This window comes from Fistularia commersonii, chromosome 28 (genome assembly GCF_037954325.1).
Source record: "Fistularia commersonii isolate RoL2024-O1a breed Wild chromosome 28, RoL_Fcom_v1.0, whole genome shotgun sequence".
Classification (NCBI taxonomy): domain Eukaryota; kingdom Metazoa; phylum Chordata; class Actinopteri; order Syngnathiformes; family Fistulariidae; genus Fistularia; species Fistularia commersonii.
Genome location: NC_141311.1, coordinates 5,420,967 through 5,437,546, shown reverse-complemented (window position 1 = coordinate 5,437,546; position 16,580 = coordinate 5,420,967). Strand labels below are relative to the sequence as shown.

At 42.5% G+C, this 16,580-nt stretch overlaps 1 protein-coding gene and 1 long non-coding RNA gene across 4 annotated transcripts in view; both read right to left on the bottom strand.

The window, feature by feature from the left end:
- The window catches only part of rhbdf1a (rhomboid 5 homolog 1a (Drosophila)), a 30,454-nt gene extending 22,634 nt beyond the window's left edge, over nt 1-7,820 (bottom strand). For 2 of the 3 annotated variants that reach the window (XM_086175549.1, XM_086175550.1), the window contains exon 1: nt 7,200-7,820. The gene's annotated coding sequence lies outside the window, so the exon portion shown is untranslated. The remainder of the gene's footprint in view (nt 1-7,199) is intronic. The other variant, XM_086175551.1, reaches the window with a different exon arrangement.
- A 3,845-nt stretch (nt 7,821-11,665) lies between these two features.
- Nucleotides 11,666-13,256, bottom strand: LOC147217315 (uncharacterized). The gene is made up of 3 exons (XR_015108974.1): nt 13,181-13,256; nt 13,030-13,111; nt 11,666-12,872 (listed from the first exon to the last, which is right to left on the bottom strand). It is a non-coding gene; the product is annotated as an uncharacterized LOC147217315 (long non-coding RNA).
- Between the last annotated feature and the right edge of the window lie 3,324 nt (nt 13,257-16,580).

Sequence of the window (16,580 nt, the reverse complement as noted above, 5' to 3'; positions counted from 1 at the left end):
AAAACCTAAATTTTCCATTTGAGCCCCATCCACCGCTTTCACGATTTTAATGGCTCTGAAATAGGTTGTAAGTTCCTTTACAAATTGGAGGAACACCCAGAGGTGAAAGCGGGAGATGTAAAAGGGAGGATGAAGGGGGGAGGAAGAAGAAAGAATGAAAGCGCACAGCTGGGCCAAGAGATCTATGGAAAACTCCTGACAAAGGCACAGGAAAACTGGGAAGACTGGGGCAGGTCCTCTGGGACGGTCAGGCCCGGCGAGGGGGGAAGCCTCCTTACTCCTAATTTAACCCTCTTTGTCTGTGGGAAGCATGTCAGTTTTTCCCCAACAGCACACACACACACACACGAGGGTGCCTTTTTAATGCTGCGTTATTATTTCTCTCTCCAATAATAACGTAACCAAATAAAGCGGCAGAATGTCTAAGTTAGTCAACATGAGAAATAATATCCTTCCTGTCCCTGCAGAATGGGAGTGGGGGGCAAAATAATAAATCACAGTTGATTTAATAAAACTGCTCCAGCTCAACCCATATTAAGAATTCAGAATGATGCATTCACTAATACTGGGTGTGATCAGCCGGGCACCATAAAGGAGAGGCTTTACATCATTTTCCCTGGCATACAGGACCCCGGACTCAGTCAGCTGGCAATGGGAGGGGAAAGTTGGCGAACTCATGACGAGAAGCTCGGGCAGTCAAAAAGGAACATTGAGAGTAAAAAAGATCAAAACATTTTTTGTTGCATATGCCAAACTGCGTTTGGCCAGGAGACAGATTTAACAGTCAAAGACATCAATGTAGAATTTAAGAAAAGAAAAAGATCATGGAAACATGGTGTGACTCTTAATCACTTTAACTTAACACAATGAACAAACGATTCAAAATGCAGTTAAAACACAACCCTACATTGTTAAAGCATTTTTTTTTATCTTCAGAGGAGGAAAAAAAAAAGCCAGTGAAAGAAAAAGACACGGAGGAGTCCAAAACACACCCTGCTTTCTGGGAAAGCTGCTGGAGTGAGTTTGGTGCATGGTATGTGATGTTGGTGGGACCGTTGAAACTATCCAGATATAATTGTGTGTGCGGTTCCACTCAGAGAATGCCGGCAAAATACGTCACCAATTAACCCGCGGACTCGGGTTCAGAACACCAAGTCTGGAATTTTGACGTTCAGCTCCACCATGGCACCAAGTATGATGAATTTGAATATGCTATTAGGCGGCTAAAGCTTTAGCTGGCAAAGCAGCGGAGCCAAGAGGAGCTCCTTGGCTTCAAGAAAGTCATCAGAGTCCAAACGCCAAACGATTTTAAATGAAATAGAAAACATCTTGTGTCAACAAGAATTAACATGAGGTTAAATTGAGATCTAGTGCACTGTCTTTTTCTTTTCAGCATTCAAGATATAGAGGGAAATTCATGATTTCTTTTCAGTCAAGTACCTGAAGTACCTCGTTTGGACATTTATTTTGGGTAGACTAAGGAGAGTCATAAAATGTTTATGCTCCAAATTAAAGTCTGACTTCATGGCATGCTGGCCATAACTTCTTCTCTGCACACCCTAAAGCGACTCCCCCCTCTTTTATATGTTCTATGAAACAGTCGGCTCGAGCGTAACAATCTGGTTCACAATGAAGTTTCGTCGCCTGTGGGTAGGACGATTGGCTGTGCCAAAGATAGAGGGGGTGGGGGGTGCTGAGCGGACTTGGGGAGGCTATCCTATTTAAAACTGCACTCTCATTCACACTGTAAAAGCGCCGGGATACTGTATCACTAAGGGTATTCATTGAGGTAGTCCTTAGGACTGAATGATATGAGAGAAAAAAATAAAACATGCTCAAGGGTGCCATCATTGCTCAAACAAATTAGAAGTAAATGGCGCTATAGTCTGACTCTGGTGAACAAAACAAGAAGTAGTTTGGAAGCAATTTGAAGTTCGAGACAGACAAAACATATTTATTATCATTTAGGAGACAGTCAAAATCCTGTTAGCATAACCACTTGAAACTTTTCTTTCCTTTCAATTATAAACACAGGAAAACCAACGTCCTTCTTTCCGCACTGAAAGGTTTACTACGCAGACACAAGCTGGCATGGGGTTGATAATAAAGGCCTCTGTCAAGGAATTACACCCGCATAACGATGTGCGATTCCAAGGTGCCTCGTGTTTCAGTCTCAGGGTAACAAGCGGAGAAGCAACCTCACATGTTGAGAGGATGAGCAAAGTTCAAGAAGGCATTTTCTCCTTAAACACCGGCCTTCTGGGAAAAAATCCACAGCATTCCCACAACCCTGAAATTGAGCTTTGCCCTGAGGTTAGCCAGCGTCAGACACCGTGTCAGTGCAGCCGGCCCAGAAAACCCTGTAACTTCCAGCCCTAATGAGATGTTTTCATCTTTGCATAGGCTTGACTGGCGAAAACCAAGCAAGTGTATTTATCAATTTGGTCAGCATTCCTTTGCCATCTTTTCTTGACCCTGATTCATCTAAGATTTCTCGTGACAGGGCAGATGAGGTGCTGATAGAGAGACAGCCAAGGTGGCATGATGGCAAATACAGCTCTTGGAGGCTCAGAGGTGAAACTGAAATAGCTCCGCCGCTGCGTTACGGCATTACACAACTGACTTCTCTGTCATGGCTGCCGCAGCATCATAACACCACAAGGATGTCATAGGACAGCAACAATTGAAAGCCATAGCTGTGAGTCACATCGAGAAGCCTTCATTAGGGGAAGGACCTGTGTACTATCATTGCCGCGTCCTGTGGTTCCAAGCTGAACGGGCAACCATAAAATTCTTCCGTACCGGAAGAACAACTTCCATTATAATTAAAAACACTTCGCCACAACCCGTCACAAGGCAGGATGTTTCTATTTGCATTCCTCCGGAACATGAGCGGAACACACTCTCCTCCACATATATCAAAGTATTTGGTATCAGAGAGAAGAAATCAAATGAAAAAAAAATCAAAATAAAAAAATAAATGAAAAACGCACTTCCTGTTCTTGAGAACTTTCTCTAAACTGTCACCACATCAAAGTGGAAGAGGTAAAAACTGAGCGAGGACGAGCACGGAAGAGATGAAACAACGCCTGCGGGCTTTCTCACCATCAATCCCCATACCTGACATGCTTTTAACGCCCGCTTGAGTTCAGTCATGGAAAAAGGTTGTAACCGATATATATTTTTCAGGAAAGGCCCACGGATTGTCTCAAGAGTCACAAAACAAGTTTGTTGACATTGTTTGACCTCTCTCGAAACTTCTGCCCTGCCCTACATTCACAAATCAGCCCACGAGTCAACGCGAAGCGTGGCAGCTCTCACACTCTGGAAGGGACGTCTTTGTCATGACAGTCTCTGAGAAATATGCCGTCCTGCTTCCTTTCCTGGCAGCGATTTCACCTCGAAAAGTTTGTCTCTGCTTCTTGGAATGACGCATTCTGAGGTTTTTCTAAGGAGAATTGAAACCATTCATGGTGTCAATGTGCCCTACACCTTTGCTTTCATTTACACTTTTCTATAAATATTCAAGTGGCCCAAGCTTCTACTTAACCTTTGTCTCTGTTTCATTACAGATTAGACTGTATGGCTTCATTTATCACCGGCTGCCAGATCACATAGCGCAGACAGAAAACAAACATTCCCTACTCTACACAATGACACGTGGTAATAAAGGAGTATATTTAAAGCGGAAACCTGTGAAGGGGTCACCTGCTAATGGACTGTTCAAAGGTCTTCCGGTATAAGGACTTCGTGTTTAACCTAGAGATAAAAAAAGGGAGTAAGACTCATTTATGAATGGAACAAGGATATACATATTTTGACTTTTTCATAAACTCAATAAAACAGACAGTATAAGCCATTAGCTTGATTTTATTATTGATCAGCTGGCACTGTGTTCTGAATATGGACACAGACTGGGCTGTCAGCTACTTTGTAAACATTAACACCCAGGTTAAGGAGGAAAGACACCATCGCCAACTGACAATATCAATCCTGGCTTGTACGATCCCGCCTCTTTTTCTACTGTGAGCCGGTATTGTGAAAGCGTCAGACGCATCTGTGCCTCTGCACGCTGACGCATCAGCAAATTTCTTCATTAGTTAATTCAGCATTTACACTGGGATGATTTTTAATAACCCTCGAGTCACAAGAGACACTCATTATCTCCCCAGAGCTGAATATGTTGGAATTATAACATGGCAAAAGACTTCTATAATTACTTGCGTTTTTCCTTTTGTTTATTATTAATTCTCTCAAATCACTAAATAAGTGTTTCTTAAATTGGAGCATGGAAATCCCTTAAAGTTGTAGCTCACTGCAGCCAAAACAATGCATGGGTTTGGCGTGGTGATGTAAAAATAAGTCACACAATAAGCTTGTGATGGATCCTAAACAATCAATGTCAAGTAAACTAGACAAAACATGATGCAGCGATATGGTATGTGCACTATACGTATTGGAGAGGAGAAACAAAATCAGAAAGACGGACAAACGTGGAGATAAAGCGGGAGAATTTGCAGACACACATCATCACCTCAAGGGATCAGTATCAAGCCAATGCCAGAGATCAGAAAATAGGACTATGCGGCAATTTCTGTAGTTGTGACAGTCTGAGAGGACAGCAGTTACTGGAGATCCTAGACAATAACAATAACATCAAGAAGAAGCGTATTGCCCGTGCAGCAACAGTTCTGCCAAATTAAAAAAAAAAAAAAAATTAAAATGAAGTTACATTGAGTCACAATGCCTCCGTGCATACTCAGCAGGTTCTATCTTTTTTACTTCTGAACATTTTAAGATTTCACTCCCTTGAAGGATTTATCCCCTTGATACCACCTTTGCTATTGAGATGGCGGGTGGTCTGGGAGTCACAACATCCCCTGACAAAGGCATAACATGTCGGCGCTGCTGTGCTACTGAAATGTCTCGGTAACAAACTATCACCCCCCATACAAAAGGGAATACGCATGATTCATAGAGCCTCTGTCTATCAATTCAAGTGGAAATTTATTAAATGAAATGAAATAATTAGTTATCTGCAATGACCAATAGAGCCAATAACTAATTTTGTTGTACATGTCATTTATTCTTACACAAAACTATACTATTCATCCTGCCACGGTATTTATTAAATCCAGTCAGGCAAAATTGAAAAAAAAAAGGCAAATTTCTTTAATCAGATCAAATATTATAAGTAATATGGCGGAGACTTTTGAAAAATCTGCTTTGCAGTAGATGCACATGTCAGGTCACCTGGCAAACATTAGAGATGTGTTTTTTAGCAAAAACAGCTTGAGGTCATTTAAAGAATCACACACATGGAACTGTTCAGCCTGGTGACATTCATTTCATCTTGACTCCCTCCGTCCAGAGACTGAAGTGGAACGACCAGAAATCTGACGGCGTTCAGCCCCTGTTCAGGAACAAGCCACAGAACTCGAGTGAAGGCCGTGACACATTTTAAAGGAACATCAACTGAGATGACCGGGCTTAATAGCTGCGCCTTGCAAGGCCAAACATCATCTTGAGACCACATGAAAAACTCATCGCTGCAACCGCTTTTCGCTGCGTGCTTCGAGATGAACGGAAAGACGTGCAGGTGGCAATAAATGGTATGAGCGCGGCTGCCGAATCAAAGGGAAATCAGCCCGAGGCGGTTGTGCAGATTGTGCAGGCCTGTGAATCTGACAGAAACTGACAGACAGACGCCGCGCCATGAGTCATGCAGACATGACCACAGCGTGGCCCCTCAGCAGACCCCTGAAAAACTCACATACCAGCTAGTCAACACAGGCCAGCCTGGATGGTCCACCTGCCTCGGCAGAGCTACTCGCAGCGCCGTCCAAGTATCACGTACCCGCATTATGCACCCACATAAACATTCAACCACACACGTCGGGAATATTCTCTCTGGGGTCTAGTTGGAGCTGATACAGGGGGTGAGCATGACTGCGACTCTCACACATCGGGGCCCTGCTTTATTAGTGGGGTTACATCACCCCGAGCTATGATTACCCCACCTTCTCCTCCACCAGCTCCATGTGATTAGGTTTCGGGAACACTAGGCACACAAACCAAGCCATGTGCTGCAAAAGTCGTGTCTGGCAAAAGCCCGGGCCGCTCAGGTACCGTCCCACGCCAGAGTGCCTACCTATTCTGTGTCAACAAGACTGCAATACTATAAACATGTGTGCAACCATCCAGGGGTTTAATGGGAAAAAATTTCCAAGTGGCCTCGTACTGTTTGCAATTTCAGAGAAGTCGTGTGTGTCCACAGTAATTCAACTTGATCTTTGTGAAAGATGACACTGAAAACAAAACTCCCGGGAAGGAAGTACGCACGTAAAGAACCGCTGTCGGTTCAAAGGGGTCAGGTTCTTCCACGGAGCACATGTTGTTTCTGTCCTTTTCATCTACATTCATGAATAATCCAGCATCTGCACAAAGCCATCTGTAGTGTAGCGAAGAAACGGCTGCTATGTGATGAATCACTGGGAATGAGCAAACCTGGTCTTGGGACCTGAAGAAGACATGATGCTGCTGCTGATGATGACCAGGAAGAGATGGGTGGTGGGGGAGGAAGTGATGCAGTGGGAAGAAAATGACAAGGATGGTGGTGTGACTCTGTGTGTGTGTGACTGTGTGTGTGTGTGTGTGTGTGTGTTTTGTGTTTCATTATTACAAAACAACACTTGGCTTGTTCCTTTTCACAATGAGACTGAACGATTTTTTAAAAAGCTCACGCCTTTTGCTGGTAAATTTATAACTAGCAACGTCTGCGGTTCACATCCAATAAAAATACAAATGGGAAAATAAATAAATAAAGCTTCATTGTGCAAAAGTCTAGTAAAAAGTAGGTTGAATTTGCATCTCAGTCCGACAGTCCTTTTTAACACCTTTTTAACACCTTGCGTGCTGCATACTTGTCTGGTAGACAGGGTCCACAGGTACAGCCAATTACGGCACATTAACACTTTAAATAAGCGACTTTGACAATGAAAAGTCCACTTCGGCAGCAAGCAACAATTCCAATGCTCTGATTTTCACGGCCGTTGTTTGTTCGATCGATCCTCACGTCGACCGACCGGAGCCGGTTTCTCCTCCACGGTCACGACGCCTGAGCGCCACTTCCTCCCGACAGCTGCTTCCCCCCGCCGGCGACCCACGGGAGACACCAGAGAAATTACGCCGCAACTCACCCTTAAATCGACCGGCTCAGAGGATCTTCGGCGGTGGGATTCGGGATTTTTTTTCCAAAAGAAGAGGGGGGGTGGGGTGGGGGTAACCCGGCTTCACAGTTGTTCCTCCCGGCGGCGGACTTGTCACATCATCCTGACAGCGGCGCAAGAATCTACGCGCTCCTCTTCCCACCCCGGGGATGTTTGGACGACCAGCCCGCAGCCTCGGGGGTTAAAAGCGGCCGCTCTCGCTTTCACCGGCCCGGGGTGACGCGCTCCGAACGTGTGGCTGCCGTCCGCGTCTCTGCTTCCCACCTACGGACGGAGCCCTCCCGCGCTGCTCCATGGATCGATCCCGAGGTTAAGTTTGCCTCTGCCGGTTGTAGCCTAAATCATGTGTCGGCGTCAGCCCCGCCCTGGACCGGAGACGGGCTGCGGAGCAGGCAGAGCCCAGCGGCGGCGCCGACCAATGGGCGCACGCAGGGCGGCGCTGCCGCCCCCGATTAGCGGCGGTGACTAAGCGATATCCTCAGCCGGAGGGGCCCCGGAGCCCCGGAGCCCCGGAGCCCGGAGACCTACCACGGCCCCGGGTCCGCTCCTCATGACCGGCTACCTGTTCTCTGGACGCAAATTAATCACAATTATTTTAACCCTTGCACGACTCGGAAAAACATGGCAAAGTGTGACTCTAAAATTTGAATCAGTGGAAATAATCACAGATTTTTACAATTAGTCATTTGCTGTAAATTTCAGCAACTTTTATTTTTTTTTGCTTCTAGTTAGGATTTTTTAAAGATCCGTGTAATTTATTAAAAACAATGTAATGTGTGTTAAAGGGTATCAGCCAGAATGAAAGGAAAGGTGCTCTGTGGTTTGCAGACAGTGGCACTGACAGGAGGCGAAGCAGGAGGTAGCAGAGATGGAGATGTTGAGGTCCTCAACAAGGATGAACAGGGATGGGTAAGATCAGGAATGCCAGCCAATGTTCGATGTTTTGCAAATGGTCAGAGAAGCCAAACTGAGATGGTTTGGTCATGCATAGAAGAGGGATAGTAAATATATTGGTAGAAGGATACTGGAGTTGGAAGTGCCAGGCAGGAGGACTAGAAACACCAAAGAGAAGATTTATGGATGCAGTGAAAGAGGACATGAAGAGGATTAGAGAATATGATCAAATGAGGGAGGTTGATTCGCTGTGGCAAACCCCGAAGGGAGTAGCTGAAAGGAAAAGAAGAATGTATTTATTTTACAACAATCACATTTGCATAAAAATGCCATTAATGTCATATTCACTGTGCTGGTCTGTTCCTCATTGTGAGACAACGCCAACTTCAATTATTCCTCTTATGTGAAACAGAAATGTCTTGAAAAACAGAGGAGTTTGTGTGGATCCCGTCCATGCGCAAAACTGTCATGTCACCCAATGCTCACTTCAAGACTCCTTGTCAGAGAAAAACGGAATATTTCAGTTTTCCAACAGCCTGACAAAGAGGTCTTTGAAAAGTTTGTCCACTTCTTGGTAAAATTTGAGACCTTCTACACTTGTGTCTGTTATTGAACTAGTGGAACTGGAAATGTGTGATGAAACTAATCAGGCCCGCCGGCTCTCCTATCATCAAAATTCCAAACACAGATTGAAATCCACAATCTGACTTATGTGTGTGAAAACAGCCCTCTTGTGTGAAACATGATGCTCAAACACTCAACTTGAGGCTCAAGTAAATGATACTTTTCCGGTCACTTTGCAAAAAAGAGGTCCCATCCTGTTTCCTTCTTATTTGCTTGAGATCATCCAGCTGCCTGTGCTGTAACTGCAAACCTGTGTGGTAATTCATCACAGTTGTGATCCATGCATGTCTTGCATGACATCTGTATGAGAAATCCAGTCACATGAACACACAGGAGCAGGTTCTGTGAAACAATGTCATGTAATGATGCAACACAGCAACAATAATATATGGTTCATGTGATTTTGGCCGCAGAGTTCAAAACTTGCTGTATAATGCAGGTAGCGGCTTGAAATTACTTTACTTACTGGAGTAATATAATTTAATTTTTCCTATGATTAGCTGGGACCCATGGAAAATATATAATATCAGCAGTAACTCTGGTGCAAATACATAAATTAACTTTTTCCCTTTCATAAAGGGGAATACAAAACTCACAAGGTTTGTTTTAAAGGTCAACTCAGGCCAAAAGCAAAGGTTACAAATATGGCAGAAAACAAAAAGAGCTTTAATTTAAAGTTATACAGAATCACCTCTGCGACACTGACAGTGGTAACTGGAACTACGAAATCTAACCATCCATGTAACCTGCTCCAGTGATTTTCTGCCTGATTCATATGATTAATTCAATTAATTTGTGTCATTCAAACTCTCATAATCAACAACTTCGTGAATGAGTATTCACATATAAAAAAAAAATCTTCTTTCTGCACATTGTGAGGAAATGAGAGTCACCCGTGTGGGATCAAATGAACTGTCCTCGTAGAAATGTCACCTTGGACATTGCAGGGCTTGTGTACAGCTGTGGGAAAAACAAATTTAATCGGCAGTGAAAAAAAATCAGTAGACAGAGAGACAGCAATAAATGTGACTATGACAAATAAATGATGTTAATCTTTGCATGTTTTGTAGCAACACATGACTGAATGATGATCATCACAAGATATCAATGATCGGTCGAGCAAGCAAGCCTGAACCCGGTCCAATCCTGCTTTATTAGTAAGTTGATAAAAGAAATCCTTGTATAACTATCACATAACCCACCACACACTGCATTGAGTGAGAATCCAGACACTGAATATTACACCAGTATCACATGATCCAGGGGTTTGAGTCTGCTGATATTTACATCAGCTGGGTAACATTTGATATCAGGCTACCTGCAAGAAATGGATGTAAAGCATGAAGAAAACGCAGTCATTCCCGTCGCTCACCTTTCGGAAAAATCAAGTATGGGTTTATGTGATGAGCATGCACTTAGTAGGTCGTAACCTGAGGAAAGTCAACAGTTGATTTAAATAGTAATTTGTATGAACCCAAACATAAACATCCAATGCATGTCAAATGCAAGAATATGTATTTGTTATTACATGAGATAGGTCAAGAAAAGAAGCTGTACACCTAAAAGGAAAATAGGCTCTTAGTACACTTTCCCTCCATTCTGCTCAGTAAACTGTGTTTGACAGATAGATGTGAAATCTGAAGCTCTGAAAAATACGAAAAAATCTCTCTTTATGTCTTTTAAAGAAGATTCAACCTTTTTTACGACTGATACACAATAAATCTTGTCATTGAAATGAGTCCAATATGACAAGGAACGCTGCAGCGAGGCCAGAACGATCTGGTCAGTAAGATTTAAAGTTATGACAGGGCTGATGTCTGATTCAGCTCAACAGATACACCATAAACCTATCAGGGGAAGACGCAGTATCTTCCCGACTTGATCATTATATGTTTGAACAATCCAGGAAAAAGGTTATGAAGTTGATCTTGCAAGTTTGAATGTTGAAACTCAGGAGTTCATTATTATTAAGCATACTGACTGCACCCACAATGTACAAGGTTACCGCTTCTTGGTTAAAAACTTTGTACTGAAAATAATGAACGTAATAATAGAAAAAAAAATGATAAATGGAGAGTGGATCAGTGGGAATGAAGGCATGAACCACAAATAGTTGAGATGCACACACAAGTGAGATTCACATGTGTGGAAACCCATTATTTTCACATTATTGTGGCCAAGATTCTTCCTGTTCTCAGCCCGTTAGATTTCGCAGCCATTTCTTGATCAAACCAAAAAAACCCACGGGCACTGGCTAGAACATTTAAAGAAGATTTTGGTTTTGTTACATATCCAGGAAGAATCATTTTACATTTAAAAAAATGTTATCTGTTATTATGTTTAGTAAACTCCATTGCACAAATTCTGGCCATGTTAATATTATGTTGACACTTGAAACCCCTGTCAATACTGTAAGAAAGAGAATTTAATTAGAGTGGATGAAGCGTGTGGATGCTCTTGCATGTCTCCGCTCCACTAGAGCACTGCGGAGCATTCCATCATGGTTTCAGTGAGAAGTCACATCCCCCGGGAGCGTGCAGGAGGAGGAAGATGTATGCTCGGAAGCAGGTTTCAGAGGTGCTGACGAGGGGCACAGTGCACGCGGGCCCCTTCAGATGAGGTTTCAAGGCGCAGGAGACTCAGATTGTCTGAAACATCTTCTTTATCCTGACTTTGATCGCTTCCTCTCGTAGGAGTCTCATCCCCTGAATGTGGAAGGCAGTCTCTCATGCAGAAAGACAATGATGTGCTGAATTGGTAGAAATTAGTAAGTATAGCAAGGGTTCATGTGACTAGATTCAATTGATTTTTTTTTTTTTACTTCCAGGTTCTACGGTTTCCTCCCACAATCCAAAAACGTGCAGTAGGTTAGTTATTCTCCCAAAATTGCCCAGATGTGTGAATGAGTGAGTGAATGATTGTATGTCTCTATGTAATGACAGCTGGTATAGGCTCCAGCCACCAAATGACTCAAAATGCAGGATAAGTAGTACAGATAATGAATCAATGAATGATCTAAATAATTAATCGATTATTGTTCAGTTTCTGTTTGTAAGATAACAATGCAGTAATCCAATTACTTCATGGGTGCATTGCAGTGAATATTCCTTGAAGTCTGCTTCTAGCACAGTCCATTTAGGTTTTAGCGTTTTAGCCATTTAGGTTTATAGTCCCTTGGAAATGGGTGTTAAGATTTGTATTCTCCTTTAATGACCTCTTTTCCCTATTTTTTTAAGCAATTCCAAAATGAGTTATCAGTGGTTTTGCTGTTTGCCTTCCCCTGTTATAGTCTATGTTGAACTGTGTCATTTTACTGTCACTTCCTGTCTTTCGTCTGTCATGACTCACCTGATGAGCCTTTTGTAGTTCTCCAGTGTAGCTCTTTCCCTCAGTGTCTCTGCGAAAATTTATTTTCTCGAGATTTCCTGGTTTATCTTCATAATCACTTTGCTGTGTGTCACGTTCTGCTTCACTTCCCGTCTTTCCTTCTCGTGTTGTTTTCCTCTCCCAATCGTCTGTCTTTTCGAACATCGTCTCTGCTCTGCTCCCGGTCTCTCCTCCTATAATTATCTCCCTGCCTGCCCCTAAAGTGTCACCTGTCCTACATTAAGTCATTAATTCAGCTTGTATTTTAGTTGTTTTGAGTCACAGTTAGGTTCTTAGTGATTTTTCCTGTTTTTCATTTCCGCATACAGCTACGCGATTTTTCAGTTATAGCGCCTTTTAACCTTCTCCCACAACTTGCTTTTGATATTAAAATATTAAACAGTTGCGTGCTGCATATGCATGCTGCCTACAGCTTAATGCCTTTGGCAGCTGGTGAACAAAAGAAAAGATTCTTCCATGCAGGCCTTGAGTTCTGCCTTAGTATTGAGTACAAACAGTGAATCATGATACAGCGACTCACAACCACCACTCGGTTGTAAAGGGAGCTTATATCATGGGACAAATCTGCAGGAACTGCTGAGCAAACCTACACACAGCAAAATGAAGTAACCGACAAATAAATATATATTCAGTTAAAGTTCACTGTTAATAGGTTTTGGTATAACTTCATGATTTAATGTATCTAAAATCTGGCTTTGTAACTTTACACAACTTTGATGTTTTCCATCCACAGGCATACTGGGGAAAAAAAAAACTCCTATTAATGTGCCAATTTTAAGAATGATTTGATTCCATGTAAAGATATTGGTGAAATGCTTTGTCATATAAGACAGACAAAAAAGCTGACGTTATTTCAAGACTCCTCCTGTGGCCTCGAGGGCATGCAAACACTTACTCTCTGACTTTCCCAAGGGTTGAGTCGCGTCCTGCATGGCTGATGGCCACTCAAGGAATCAGACTGGTTCAAAGACTAGCTCCTAAATTAGACAAAGTGCAATGTTTCTCCTGACAGTACGGAGTTTATCAGATTTCATCAGCTCACTTACATGGACTCAGGTATGTAAGGAGTGTTCGGTGGCCTTCTGGGAGTTCTTGAATGATATACCATGAAACTGTGGTAATTAATGGTGATGTGCCCCATGGGATGGAGAAGGGTTGAACCAGGGGCAGAAGCTACAATTAGGAAACAACGCAGGACATTTAGGAGCACTCAAGGTCCCCTGAAGCCTCATCAATCAGATACAGATAAAAGGGTTAAAGCTGAGGGCAATGTTTGACCAAAAGGGCACTGTCAAATGGCACATAAACTGTTTCCTCTTGCTTCAACCAACCACAGAAGTGGTTGAGAGAAGAGACCGTGTCTGGTAAAGAAAGCAGAGCTGTATGCGTGTTTTACAAGCTTCTGCTGGTGACCACACAGCCAGAGCTTCAGTCAGTAGGTTAACATACCATGCAATCTTCATTCATACAGAAACAGTGCACATTAGTGCAACAGGGAATGTAATGTGCAGCTCCAAAATACCAAAGCGGGAGACTGGAGGCAGAAGGTGTCTTAATCCTGTGGTACGACCGGTTTAACCCAGTGGTTCGCGTGAAAGCTACAAATATGATCTGAAACAGGTAAACTTTTATCAGAGTGAACCAAGAAATGACAAATGCTAAAAGATTTCAGCACAGGCCAAATCCATAAACCAGACAGGGGGAGTGCTGAGATTCCATCTTCGATGATCTATTGCAGAAGCCACACCCCTACCGACTTTGTGATTTGATTAAAAAAATGAGTTATGTTTATTTATGTTGGTGAAGGACCTCAGTCATCCAGGCCATGGGGTCTGTGTGGGGGCTTGTTGAAGTAACTGAACTGATTTTTTTTTTAATTTATTTTTGAAGACTTTTTAACAATCTTAAACTATTCTGACAAGTCCTCAGCCTCCACCAAGCTTAAACAACAGAACTTAACCCTTCATGAACCAATAACTCTAGACTTATACATCATATATTGTCTTGCAAAGCAAAACTGTATTTGGATAGTAGACACACAAGGAAACCTTTAAAACTTCATGTGTGTTGGATTCCCTCCTGAGGAGATCAACTTGGTAAACCCAAGCATGTCTTTTGTGCAGGTGTGTGAAGTGTGTCACGTGACGTGCCTCCTCATACTCTGTGAGAACTCAGCCACCTGTGCAGCGCAAGCCACAGCACTGCAGCAGATCATAAACACATTAATCATTAATCAGCACCAATCAATAATTAATTCCATCGAATGGATGACTACCAGCTTATCTGTCAGTTATAAACTCTATTTTGAGTGAGAGGTTAGACGTGCTATTCAGTTTCTTTGACATATAAGTGGAAGTACAAGATTTACAGTCGAAAAAGAGAATAGTTGGTGTCAAATTCAAATTTCATATAGACTCTATATGATACTGTCTTCATGTCACATTCTAGAGACGACTCTGAAGAACAGAAAAGCCAAAGAACGCAAAGATAGACCCAGATAAACCAGAAGGAGACATTGCTGGAGCCATTAGGAGTTTCTATTCATCTACAATACATAACACCACAGGTATCCTTTTCAACTCAGCACTGATTTTTTTTAATCATAAATGATAGCAAATCAGCTGCTCTGCAAATGAGCCACTGACACAAACCTGGAAATGTCACTCTGGCCCGTTAAGAGAACAAAATTCCAACTTGCAACGTTTTCTGTATAAGTACAAAGATTTAGGTTTCACACACTGTTCCACAGTCAAACCTGATTGTTGATGCACCAAACTGAAGTCTGTGTGTTACAAGCAGCCCTGAGGGTAAAGAGGGTCATTGTGATGTAAAATGGTCACGACAGTCATGTAATTGATATTGTGAAAGCAGGAAACTGCTAATATTTTACCTTAAAAAAAAACATAGTTATAAAGGGTGGCACGGTGGAGCAGTGGTTAGCTGGTCACAGAAACCACAGCAAAGGGGGCCTTTCTGTGAAGAGTTTTGTGTGTCCTCCCACCAGTTCTCCGGTTTCCTCCCACAATCCAAAAAAAAATATGTAGGAGGTTCATTGAAGACCCTAACTTGCCCAGATGTGTGAATGACACATGGTTGAATGTCTCTACATGTGGCCCTGTGACCAACTAGCATCCAGTCCAGCATGAATTCTGAGTGTAAATAGTACAGAAAATGAATGGATGAATGAATGAGCATAGCTATAAGGGCATTCAAGAGGCTCTGAGATGAGATGAGAACAACTTTATTAATCCCGAAGGAAATTGTTGTGCCAGAGTTTCAAGTAAAAAAACATAACAGTAATAGATAATAGTAGAAAGGAGGAAGAATAAGAAATACAATGAAATATGAATTGTCCTGTATGAAGATGTAAGCTAAGCCCAATGATGAACTTTCTATCTGCCCATCCTTGTCATAGATGTCAGCTTTATATAAAAGCAAATGAAACAGTCTCACAATCTCTGTGCAAGAAAATACATACAGCTACAGTGTGATGTAGACAAGTTGACTATGAGAGCAAACGATCACTCCATAAACCTGCATTTTCAAGCCATCGTCTAACATATCATCATATTCTTTATCAAGCTCAAATTCTGGGAGCTTTTTTTTCAATGGCCTTAGAAACAAGAAAAGATTCTATCTAGTGGATTCATCCAATTTTTTCATTGCGGTGACTCATAATGTAGTTAAGGCTTCTTCAGTCTGGCTGCATTCTGCTCATCCATCTGCACACACAGAAGAGTCTTTGGTGTGCCTCCTTAGCAACACCATTCCCGCCGGGGCTACCGGAGTTGAAAACAATCCAGAATGAAATGCAACGGCCTGTCTGAAGCCGCTTAGATTATCAGCGGCAGCCACAATGAAAGCTGCCCAGCCCAGACTTCACCATCGCTGCTGACAGTTCTGTGGAAACCCAGTCAAAGCAAACAATAGCCCTCACTGGTCCAGCAGCCATGACAAAGTCAACAAGCCATGCCAGAACTCCTCTACTGAACATGCTCAGCAGATTTCTGTCTGGCTCCCACCCTGGCCCAGACACTTGTTTTAGATGTTTATATCCATCGGGGCTCTAGTGCCCACAGCTTCTTCAGGAACAAGTACATCTAAAGAAAGCAGTAAAGCATGTTCCTTTCAATGTGCGAAACAAATCCATCTCCCAGTGGGCTGACTCTGCACAGGATGTAGGGATCAAGAAGGTCAATCAGTGAAGGCCTTTAAATTAAATGATCCACTAAACGACTGGAAATATAACAAGAATAAATAAACTGTTGTGTACAAAGCAAATTCTTCAACTTTTAACCTGATCTATTTCAAATATGTAACAATTATTACTCTATGCACAATTTCACTATGTATCCATTAACATCAAACACTACATGAAGTTAAGCACTTTAAGATGTAAGCACAATTTCAAAATGCTTGCATGTGATTAAAACCTTTTCAGCATGA